The sequence below is a fragment of the Propithecus coquereli genome, unplaced genomic scaffold (assembly GCF_000956105.1).
Source record: "Propithecus coquereli isolate 6110/MARCELLA unplaced genomic scaffold, Pcoq_1.0 Scaffold71, whole genome shotgun sequence".
NCBI classification, from domain to species: Eukaryota; Metazoa; Chordata; class Mammalia; order Primates; family Indriidae; genus Propithecus; species Propithecus coquereli.
In genome coordinates, this window is record NW_012153174.1 from 10,813,992 (window position 1) to 10,825,843 (window position 11,852).

An 11,852-nucleotide genomic window follows, 5' to 3' on the forward strand; every position below is an offset into this window, starting at 1 on the left:
TTTCACTTTACCAAGTATACTCAAAGCACTGTTATGATATCTTAAAAGGAAATGCTTCCTATTTGGTTGAGTGTTGGCGTGAATTCACACTGAGTGAAGGCATGCTTATAACTTTTACTCCAACTGTACAAAAGCAAATTATGTAACCAAAAATGCATGCACCCCATAATATTCTGGGGAAAAAAAGACGGCTGAGGAAAAAATGGGGCTCATAACCTCCAGAGAATTGAGGAAGAAGGAATGGAGATTTTGTTACATGGGTAAAAGTCATTGGAGAGTCCTAGGGGTAGAAGTTCAAATTTAGAAGGAGCCCTACGGGTGAGGTAGACAGTTGAGCAGCTCGTGCACTGCCACATATATGTGAAGAGCAGTTTGGGGGCAAAACTCATTCTCTCGCATCTGTAGCTACTTCCAGAGTTTTCGACCCCTGAATTCCTATCAGACAGAAATGTACTCTTGCCAGTGGTTTTAGAAAATCAGCAGTTTCTGTTTGTTAAACAGACAGCACTGCCAATTGTGAAATCAGTGGAAATCATTTTTCCTACACACTTCTACAAAACTAAATGTAAAATAAAGCCAAAAGTCATTCATTATTCCAAATTAGATTTTCCTCAAGAACAACCTGGACATAGAAAAGGTTTAGTCCACCTTTGTTCCCTGGGCATGCATTAGGATGCCACTCATGGATAGATACACAAATGAATGTTTGTTGAATGCATAACAGACGTAGAGTCTGTAGATCTATCCCTGGGCATGTATTAGGATGCCACTCATGGATAGATACACAGATGAATGTTTGTTGAATGCATAACAGATGTAGAGTCTGTAGATCTACAGAAACTCATCAGGGCCATATCATAGAAAGGCTGCATGTTGCTAATACCATCTCTAGAAAAATTTTAATTACATGCAAATCCTTTCCACTACTATATGCCCTAACCCAGGATTTCCCAACCTCGGGATGATATTTCTTTGACAGGGGTGTGCCCAGAATATTGCAGGATGGTTAGCTGCACCTGTGGCCTCTGCCCACTAGATGCCAATGACATCATCCCCAGTTGTGACACCAAATATGTCTCCAGGAATCATCAAATATCCTCAGGGGATTAGGGGTCATCAAGCAAAATCTCATCCAGTTGAGAACCACTGCTGCATCCCACATTCACACCAAAGTATTTCCTGTGCCGTTACCCGAGACCTTAGCTAGAACGCAAACTACGGCCTTTGCAGCTAACATTACATTTGTTATATAAACCAAAGGCCCACTGAACCATGCAGAGTGTCTCCACTGAGGCGTTCACTGGAACATGAACATTTTATTTAAAGAAGGCGCTTGTTTCTCAGTGCAGCCGTGTCTTGTCAGATATTCTTATAATGTGAGCAGAAGCCCGGAATCCAGATTTACTTATGAAATCTCCTAATATTTCATGATAATAATGAATTCAAATGCTATTTTTAGGCATAGTATCTACTATGCATACTGAAGTCAAACAAAATGCATGCGTGGACTGCCACTGGGCCTTAGGCTGCTGTTGTTCAAATGTCTGTCATAGAGATAAAAGGCCAGGTCCTATGTGTCGGTGCTGCCAGTATCCCTGGCTATTCTGATATTCCTCGAGGAAAAGGTAGTCTTACGTCCAGCTACTAACCCACTGTCTAACCTTCCTCTGCATCCTCGAAAGGATGCCGGGTAGAGGCAGAACATGAGGAGGGGCTTGTGTGTATAAAACTTAACTTGTGCCTTAAAAACAACAATTTCTCTAAAACTGTCTGTTCCAACTTAGTTCAGATTCTTTGGGCGTACTTAGTCTTTCAAAGGCTTCCTCCTTTTCCTTCTTGTCTCAATAACGGTACCCGCAAAGTGGGAACTTTCGGGACCTTCTGTGGCATGTGAGAGAGGGCCTCAGCTCGGGGCTGCACCTTCTGTGTCTAGTACATTTATCATCTGGGTCTTTGAAGCATTACCTGGCTCTGCTGCCAGCACCTTACTGGGACCCAGTCTGGAAATCTTCATATTCCAAAGCCACGGAGATCAAACTCGTGACTTCTGTAGGTCCTCCACGCCAGAAGCATCTCAGGCTCATCACAGATTCTAAACTATGACTTAGTAGCCATTGGGTGGCAGCACCTTTGTAACCGGCTTTTTATATTCCAGGCCGCACACCAGGTCAGACCATGACTTATTGTGTTTGGGGCTCCCCCCACCTCTCTTCTGGGTTTCTGTGAGTTTTCTACACACCCAGCTCCATCCTACAATCAGGGCATTGCAACGGGGTTAACAGGGCCTATTGGCTCAACTTCTGGTCTCTCTATCTCTCTCTTTCTCTCTCTCTCTCTCTCTCTCTCTCTCACTTTTGGAATCTCTCCCTTTGTCTCCTCGGAAACCCCTCCAGCTCTTCTCCAGACAAGGTAGGTGTTCTTTTTATCATATTTTTACTGTTCTGTGTTTGTGATCTATAGGACATCTTGACTTGCTGAAGTCTAAACATTACATTTGTTATATAAAGCAAGGATTTTCTCTAGTCAAATACTTTTTCTCTAGTCAAACAGTATTTTGACTACAGAAAGCTCAAAGAAGAGTTCAAGAGACTCAAAGACTCAGAGAGACTAGAGATTCAAAGAAGACCAGCTTTGAAGCCAACAGATTTGACTACTCTCTTTGTTCTGGTGATACTCACCCTCCACAAAAACGGCTGAGAACTGTGCAGCTGGGTGGTGAGAACTCTCAAAGTGACAATCTTTCCACGCAGGGCAGCCCATCTGTGGGCCTGTGCATCTTCGAGTCATCATTTTACAGCTTCAGGCCTGTGCAACCTTGGATAAGTCACATAATATCTTTGGCCTTTGTTGTGAACTATCCCGAGTATCCCAGGAGACAGTGGTCCCTGATACAAACCGAACCCCCGAGGGCCGAGGGGCTGCCCTCCCCCGCGGAGCACGAGCGTGGCCGCAGGGGCTCCCTCTGCGCGCGGCATCTGCATGCCTGTCCTCACCTCGCCTCGGCGCCCAGGCACCTGAGGAGTAAGCTGGAATTTTCTCTTTCTCTTTAGAACTTTATAATTACTTTCTTAAGAAATTTCAAAAGTAATTTTGTGTCGCTATCACCTTGAGATACTAGGAAATGAGAGCTGTAAATTAATATTAAATTTTTCATTTACCTGATGTAATATTTTAAAGCAATGGAAGTAGACAGTAAACTATTTTCCTGTAGTGTTCAATAGTACTTTGCTAGGTGATTCGGTGGTAAAGGAGCCAAAAGTGAAAGAAACAGCCAAACACCCGCGTCCGCCAGCGCCCGTGCAGGGAGCCTCCATGGCAAGCGAAGTCCTGGGCCAGGGCTGCAATCGGCCCGCTCCTCCCTCGGCCAAGTTCCCGAAGGTCTTGTTCCTCCCCGGTCCTGTCACCCAGGACGCACGGGCCCCTGTTACAAATGCTGATGAGGACTCGCCGCGCGCTGTTCTAGGCGTTTCGCGATTGTCATGGCTAGCTCTAGCTAGGCACCGGGACCCTCTCCAGCTCACACAGAGGGAAGGCAGGTGCGTAAAGGATGGAGAACGTGCCCAAGATCACCTCGGACTGCCCAAGTGCTAAGAAGTAGTTGTGCTTTCCTCTCACTAAAAACGAGCTCATCCGTTCCCAAGCCGAGTGTGCACACGCGGGGCCACGGCCGCCTGGCTGGCTCGTGCACGCTCGTGTCCTCCGGCTGCCGCCGAACACGCGCCCCTGCGCACCGCTGGGCTGGCTCACGCGGTGGGCCCCACCGCAGCCGGGCCCCAGACCTCCAGAAAGCACCCCCTGGAGGCCAGGGCCTCATGCAAAGGAAGAGCCTTGTGCTCCTGGAGACGCGCACAGTGGCTTCGAAACTCGCGGTCCTCTCTGCAGCTGGACTCAGGGGGAGGTAAAGGCCGCTTCTGAATTCCCTGTGCTCCCTAAGAGCTTTCCTCAGGAGTGCTTTCTGCTGCCTTTCCCTAAGTCAAGTCTGAGCCTTCAATCTGAGGACTGCCTCTGAGCGCCCTTTAGTGTGGACAAAAGCACCACACCCGCTTCCTCTCCCGACTCCACCTTGCCCTCCTCCAGCGGATTCCTGCTGGACCTTTGCGAACACTGTTTTGCTGTTGGGGAATTTCCATGCCAGTTCTGCTTAAAACCGCAAAGTAGCTAAGTAGAGCAAGTAGGTAGAATACGCACCGGCTAGCTGAAACCACAAAACAGATAAGCAGAGTTATAAGCCTGTCATGACTGTACTGCTTGTTGTAAACCTATCATAGCTATACTGTTTGTTATAAGCCTATCGTAACTGTACTGCATGTAAGAACTGCTATTAATTGGCTAACTTTTAATCCTTTTACCAACTGGTTAACTTTTATGCTTGTGTGTGTTATTGGATAAGACTAATCCCCCCAAAAAAGTATCAAATCTGACAAAAACCGGGAAGAGGTGATCAGAATTTGGAGACTTGTGTCCTCTGGGGCCGCCGGCGTTAAGACATTAAACACTGACTCTGCAACTCTCTGCGTGCTGCTCGGTTATTCCCCTGGGACCGGTCACTGTAACACTTGCCGTAACATTGCATCGCTCATTTTTTTCCTCTAAATTTTGCCACCAGAGGACAAATAGAGGCAATTGGGAGTTTTCTTTTTAATTTGTTTTTTAATGCTAAAATTCTAGCTTTCTTTTTTTTTTTGAGCCAGAGTCTCACTGTGTTCCCCGGGCTAGAGTGCCGTGGCGTCAGCCTAGCTCACAGCAACCTCAAACTCCTGGGCTCAAGTGATCCTCCTGCCTCAGCCTCCCGAGTAGCTGGGACTACAGGCATGCGCCACCATGCCCGGCTAATTTTTTCCGTATATTCTTAGTTGTCCAATTAATTTCTTTCTAATTTTAGTAGAGACGGGGTCTCGCTCTTGCTCAGGCTGGTAAAATTCTAGCTTTCTTTTTGTGCCAGGTGAACAGCTGTTCATTCTTCATACTGGAGATAAAATAAAGTTATTTAATTTATAGTGACATGATCACAGGTGGGACAAGGTCAGAGCCAAGAATATAGTTTATCAACCATGGGACAACATGACCCATGCCTCTCTTTTATAGGGCCTTCAAGGGCCATTTGCAAAAAATATAAAGTAAATTTCATTTCTGTCATCTGTGAAGACTATAACTTTAAGCAAGTGATTGCTTACTGAAATTTGTAGGAAATAAAAAAAATTTATTTTTTGTGAAGCAGAAGAAATTGAAATGATAAGAAAGAAAGGATGACCTAAAACGTGAGCTAGGCTGGGTGTGGTGACTCATGTCTGTAATCCCAGCACTTTGGCCAGCCTGGGCAATGTAGTGAGACCCCACCTCTACAATAAAATTTTTGAAATTAACTCGGCATGGTAGTGAGCGCCTGTAATCCTAGGTACTCAGGAGGCTGAGGTAGGAGGATCACTTGAGCCCAGGAGTTTGAGGCTGCAGTGAGCTATGATCGTGCCACTGCACTGCATTCTAGCCTGTTAGCCAGAGTGAGATCTTGTCTCTAAAAAACAAAAACAAAAAACCCCAAACTGTGAGATAATTATGAAACTATAAACAAGCTTTTATTTGTAACTTATCCACTTTTAAAAGAAGAGGGGTACTTGAAGGAGAAATTGAATCATGGAAGGCCTAGTAGTATAGCAATCTGCGTATTTATAGAAATAGCCTAGTGCTGACACCAGCTCCCTATGCCGCATCATTGCAGGTACCACACTGTCTGTGCCTTAGGATACAGCAGATAGAAGAACTGCTGTTAGACCCAGCTATTCAGCTTTCAGACACATTCTATAACGTGCAATGAAAAGAAGAACGTAATTTATTCTTTCTGAAGGACAGTTAAGAAGCATCCTGTGTCACTGTACTGGAAGAAACGGCATGCACCCAGAATAAATGTATTCTCTTATATTCAATTCAGAGGAAAGCAAGCCTGGAAAACTGCCCTTGTTCAAAAACTGAACAAAACAAGCTGTTAACCTTGGAATAACCTTCGTTCTGGGCCCAAATTCAAAATGTTCACACAAATTCTACTTAGCCAATGCCAATTATTAAATTAAAAAAAAAAACTCACAAGAGAGTAATACTTTCCATTGACTATATTAGTTGAAAAATGATTGTGTATTTTTTATCACATGTATGTGTGTGTGATAGGGACATCCAATTTTGATCATAAAAACATTTTAAAGGTACAGCTATCTGGTAGTATATTGACATGTAAATTAGTAATACTGTCACACAGGCTAGCACAGGTCTTCGAAAAACTACTATGTTCCACAGTAAAATTTAAAACAAAAGAAAATAACACATAGTTAATGCAAATTTGTAACAAAGTTCAATATATTCAAATCAGACTTTCATTCTGACAGTATGCAACATTTTTCAAAATGCTCATTTGCAGCAAATTTCTTCTATAGACTCTGGCATAGGCACCCAGTATACAGTGGGAAAAAGGACGGAGTCCTCCATGAACCCGTGCAGGCAGATTTCTAGCACAGATTGAGACAACTGCCTAAATTTGAATACGGACTGCACATCGGATAATAGTATTTTGCCAATGCTAAACTCTCTTATTTTATTCATTGTTCTGTGGTTATATTAGAAAATTTCCCCTAATGAATTTTCAGGACTTTGGAATTATACATCATTTTAAAATATGTGGGATTGTTAAATTTGAAATTCATTTTTCTTTATCTTAAAATTGAAAAGAAATTTGAAAATCTATTAGTGTAACTTAAAAATGAATAATTCCTATATGCTAGGGGGAAGGTTTTAATTTGAAAAAACGAGTAAAAATAATGTTATAATTGTGACTAATTAAATCATTTGCACATCTAAATATTGGGCAGGGTTAAATAAATTTAACTTGATTCGGGTATCAGTTATTAGGACTTTGTAAAACATAACACAAACATGTTTGATTCAATTTTATGAAAAAAGGAAGTTACAGCTTGCTTCACATATGTTTAAAAAGCAAATCCTGGTAATAAGAAAATAGTGATTAAAGCATAACAGATCACACATAGTCGTTTTCCTGGGATTCATAAAATGCATATCTATAGTTTATAAATTTCTCTTACTGGAATTAGCGGGCTCTGTGTTTTCTGGTTCACTGGAAGCTATAAGGAAACTGATCAGAGAAGGAGCTTTGCTTTGTCCTCCTAGGTAGCTGGTTTCCCCGCTCCAGGTGCTGAATTTGGTTTACAAACTAATATGCTCTGAGAGTTGAAAACACTCTCTTCAGTGGAAATGCATTACCATTAGGACACAATGGTCTTCTGACAATGGTGAGGTCCCATATATGGCTCCTTCTGGAACCCTCCGTGCTTGCAGAGCTCACGGACACCTGCATAACCTCTTAGGGTCTCAAATAAAGCAAGGACAGACAGAATTACAAATGCTTGCAATTCTGTGTAACCAAGGCCATTACTTCGTCTTAACAGTGGCATAACTATGAAAGTGTTTCCAGATGCTATTAGGTGCTACAAATAAACCCTACTTTATAGCTGATTTAGAGAATTATTTCCAAAAGTAATTCAAAGTGGGATAATTTTTCCTGTACCAAATCCTGATTCCCTTATCTCTCTTTTATACAAATGTATCAATTACTGAGCAAAAATGAAAACGTATCAATTGATATGAACGTATCAATTACTGAGCAAAAAAGTAAACTCAAAAAGCAATAAATAGTTCATCAAAAATCCAAAACCATTCATTGAAATACAATGGCATGCCTACAACGTAAACCAAAGGTAACTCATTGAAATAAATGTAGGAGAGAGGATAATATGGGAAATGAAATAAAATAGTAATTTTTTTCTACCCTCACTTGCCTAACTGCAGCACGGGCTCTCTCTCCCCCTCTTCTCTCTCCGCCACCCCATATGTGTGCTTGTGTGTGTTGCAGATGGGTATTTCTGTGGCCGGGGTCAGACAGGTTGGCTAACTCTCTCTAAAGCCACCTGCAGTGCCAACGAGAAATCATAAATGGAATGGAAAGACACTGATGTCCCCTAAAAATGGTTAAAAGGCAAGCGAGCTAATAGGTCCTCATGAAATAATAAAGCAGCCCCACATTTTTGCAGGAAAGCAGAAAATAAAAAGGCCACTGTTACTATACCAAGTGCAGAAGTGACAAAAGAATGTCACTCCCAGCGCTGCAGGATGGGATATGGTAAGCTCCTGGGCTTCAGGTGAGGGCTGCGGCAGGTCACCGCTATAGGAACGCTTGTTTATGACAGCACCAGCTAGGTAATGTGCAGGACAGCTGGGGACAAGGAAGGGCTGGCATTTGCCACACTCTTTCAGTTTGATTATGGTAGAAAATGGTACCATTTATCTTACTCACCCACTGGGGAACTGTTCACAGAAACCAAACTAGAAATGATAACATGAATTTAGCAGTGAAGAAGAGAATAGTAAGTTCAAAGAAAAATTCAGAAGCAACCAAGGATGTACATAATATTTATACAAATATATAGAATAAAAATATATTACTTCTCTGGGTAGATGCTTCTTGTGACAATTGTAATACCAACAGGCAGAAATTTATTAATGAAAATTTTTAAGTGTTTTGACTTAGTATTTAGTATTTTAAGTTAAATTGTCATATTAATAGATTTTATAATCAATCTCAAGCATTTTTTTCTTTTATTTAAAGTTCTAGAATTTATCATAAACAAATCCTGCCTATCAGGAGCATCATTCTTGAATTATGTAAATATATGGAATTTCTGAGCAGAAACACACCATTTTGTATTAATATTTTAGAGAAGCAAATGAAAAGTAGCTATAAAAAAAATTCTGCAAAATGAGATCCTACCTATGCCACAAGCCCAATGCCAGCCCTTGTGGGTAAACAAGTTCATTTAAATCCAATGAATTAATTCATGCCAAGACATACATCAAGAGGCTTCAATGGGCCAGGGACGGTCTTCAGTATAACTGACCTACCCGATGTCCTCTTACAACCTCTCCTTTTAGCTTAGCATTTTCCTAGAAGCCTATAATCAAGCAACCCTACCCTAAAGTAAATAAATATGCTCATCCCTGGATCTTGAATTATCTGTGACCGCCAATGGGAGTTCCACTCCAAGTTGATTTTTTTCCTCTCAGAAGCATCATCTTCATGCACGTCCCCATGCCTTGGCCTCTCATTCACATCTCCGTCCCAATCGGTTTTATTTCTGTCCCTACCACTCTCCTGAAACTTAGTTTGCTACAATCAACAATGAATAATGAATATCGAAACCAACAGAAATATTCTGCCACATTATTTTTATTATTATCATGGTTTACTCTATTTATTTTGAACTATGCAATATGCTAAGTGCTTTATATTTATGACATAACTTGATTTTCACAACGGCACTATAAGATACATGACTTTAAACATAGTTTACTTATGAATAAATGGTGCTCACAGAGGATTCTTGGGGTTGTGAAACTATTTTGTATGATACTATCACAGCGGCTACATGTCATCATACATGTGTTCAAACCCATAGAATGTATACGACTGATATTTAGCCCTGTCACTCATTCAGAGTAGCTAGGGATATTTTAAAAATACCTATATCCCATTCCTGAGGATTTTGATTTAATTTCTTTGAGGAAATAGTATCAGTCTTTTCTTTCATTTTTATATAGGCATTGTGAGCTCTAAAAGAGTACAGGTTGTCTTTTTGTGTTTGCCACTAGAAAACTTAGGGATAATTTTGTAACCTACCTGTAGCAAGGTATGAAATTTTTATCATGTTCATTAAAAAAAAAACTTTTTAAAATTTTAAGACAGTTTATATTTATAGAAAAATTGTGTGAAGACAGTATACAAATTTCCCTATGCTCAAAACTAGTTTCCCTTATCATTTAATCTTATAATAATATAATACACCTTTCACAATTAAAAAACGACATTCTTATAAAATTTACCATTATAAATTCAGGGATCTGTTCATAGAATGTCGGTTCTCAAATGTGTCTCGATGACTCTTCCATATGAAAGCAATTCTAAATCATGTAGTGGGAATAAAAGGGTTTCCCAAATCTGGCTCCAACCTTCTTACTCCAACTTCATCCTTTTCTACTTCAGCCTTACAGAATCCTATCTTCCAGACACATTTACAATGGACTCATTTTATTAATGAAATGTACAATTAACATAGTCATTGCTTCTCTTATGTACCTTCCAAATTTCTATTAACCATAAAGCCTTAGCTCAGATATTGCTGCCACTATAAAGTCTTCCTTTAATTCACAGGCAGTCAGTTCCAAGTTCCTGTCCATTATCTTAACACTTTGGCTATTTCTCTTTTACAGCTTGATTCATATTGGTTCAGTAAGTGGACATTAAATTATCCAATATTTGATGAGTAATTCAATTTTTAATTTTTAATGTATTTACATATTTTCTTCTGAAACACAGTACCTTCTTTCAGGAAGGCATGATATTTGTATTGATACATCACTAACTGGAGTTCAATGATTGCGTAGTATTCTGTACATAGTACAACAATGTTTATGAAGCATATTTGGAAAAATTGAATGATTAAATCCAATTTAGACTATATTATCAGAAATTGGAAACATTACATTAATGTTTTAAATGTAGCCACAGAACTTTTTCTAAAGCCATAATTGAATTTACTTACATTACCCTTTTTTTTCTTTGACTAGATTGGTTGGAAAGTATATTTTTTCTCATAGATGTCTCAAAAGAGGTTCAAACTATTTGAATTTAAGGGCTATCAGGTTGAATAAAATACAATGGTATGTTCAAAGCAGAGAATAAGATTCATTTTTATGACTGAAAACAAATAAAAATGGCTGATTCTTTTCAATATATCAGATAATTTGAAAATTAAATAATCTGATTTAAGGATTATATATTTCATGAAAAATATGCATAATTCTTTTCAAATTTTGCATCTTACAAGGTTTTCTCCATGCTTTTTTCAAATCGTGTCAATACATAATATTCACTTACATAGGAAACACTTCAAAGATAAAACATGACATGAAGCATTTAAAGGCTTGATGGAAAATTATATCGTTCTATATTTAACATGTCTGTAATTGTCAATATTTCTTATGAAATTTTTTATATTGCCACAAGAAAAAGAGTGTCATCATTCAAAAACTTGAGAGTATTTAAAGTCCATTGCTTATCTTATATCTTCTATCTAATAATCTATGCATAGATTTATTTGGTTTAAGAGACAACTAAAAAGAACATTTAATGGTACAACTTATCTTTTTACTTATTATGTAAGGCATTGTTAGATATTAAAGGTTAGATTCTCTGGGAAATAGACTCTGAAATAGTTTTGCATGCCGGAAGCTTTTGCCAGTGACCCTCCAAATCAACACCTGTCAGGAAGTGGAGGGCGGAGAAACGGACAATTGCAGTAGATGGATTGTGATGCGGTCATGACAAAGGCCTCAGCTAGTTAGAGCTGGATCCCTGCAGCTGGTTCTGCACGCGGGAAAGAAGGATTGCTCATTGCGACTGGTGTGTGTGTGTGTGTGTGTGTGTGTGTGTGTGTGTGTGATCAGAGAACCAATGAATACCATTTCTGAATGAGTTTTCCCACTGTTATTCCACCTGAAATAAATGTCTTATTTTCTGCCTCGATGTTCTCCTGAATCTTAACTGCACAATAGCAGAAACAAAGTCACTGAGCACTGAATCTGCCCAGTTAGCCATTAGGACTAACACAGGCTGCTTTCCAAGAAACACAGGCAATAAAATTACTGCAATGATTTATAAAGACATTCTATCATTTTAATCCAATTTTATTTGATAATCTCTTTAAAAGGCATAATACAGTCCTCTGTAAGAACAAGGT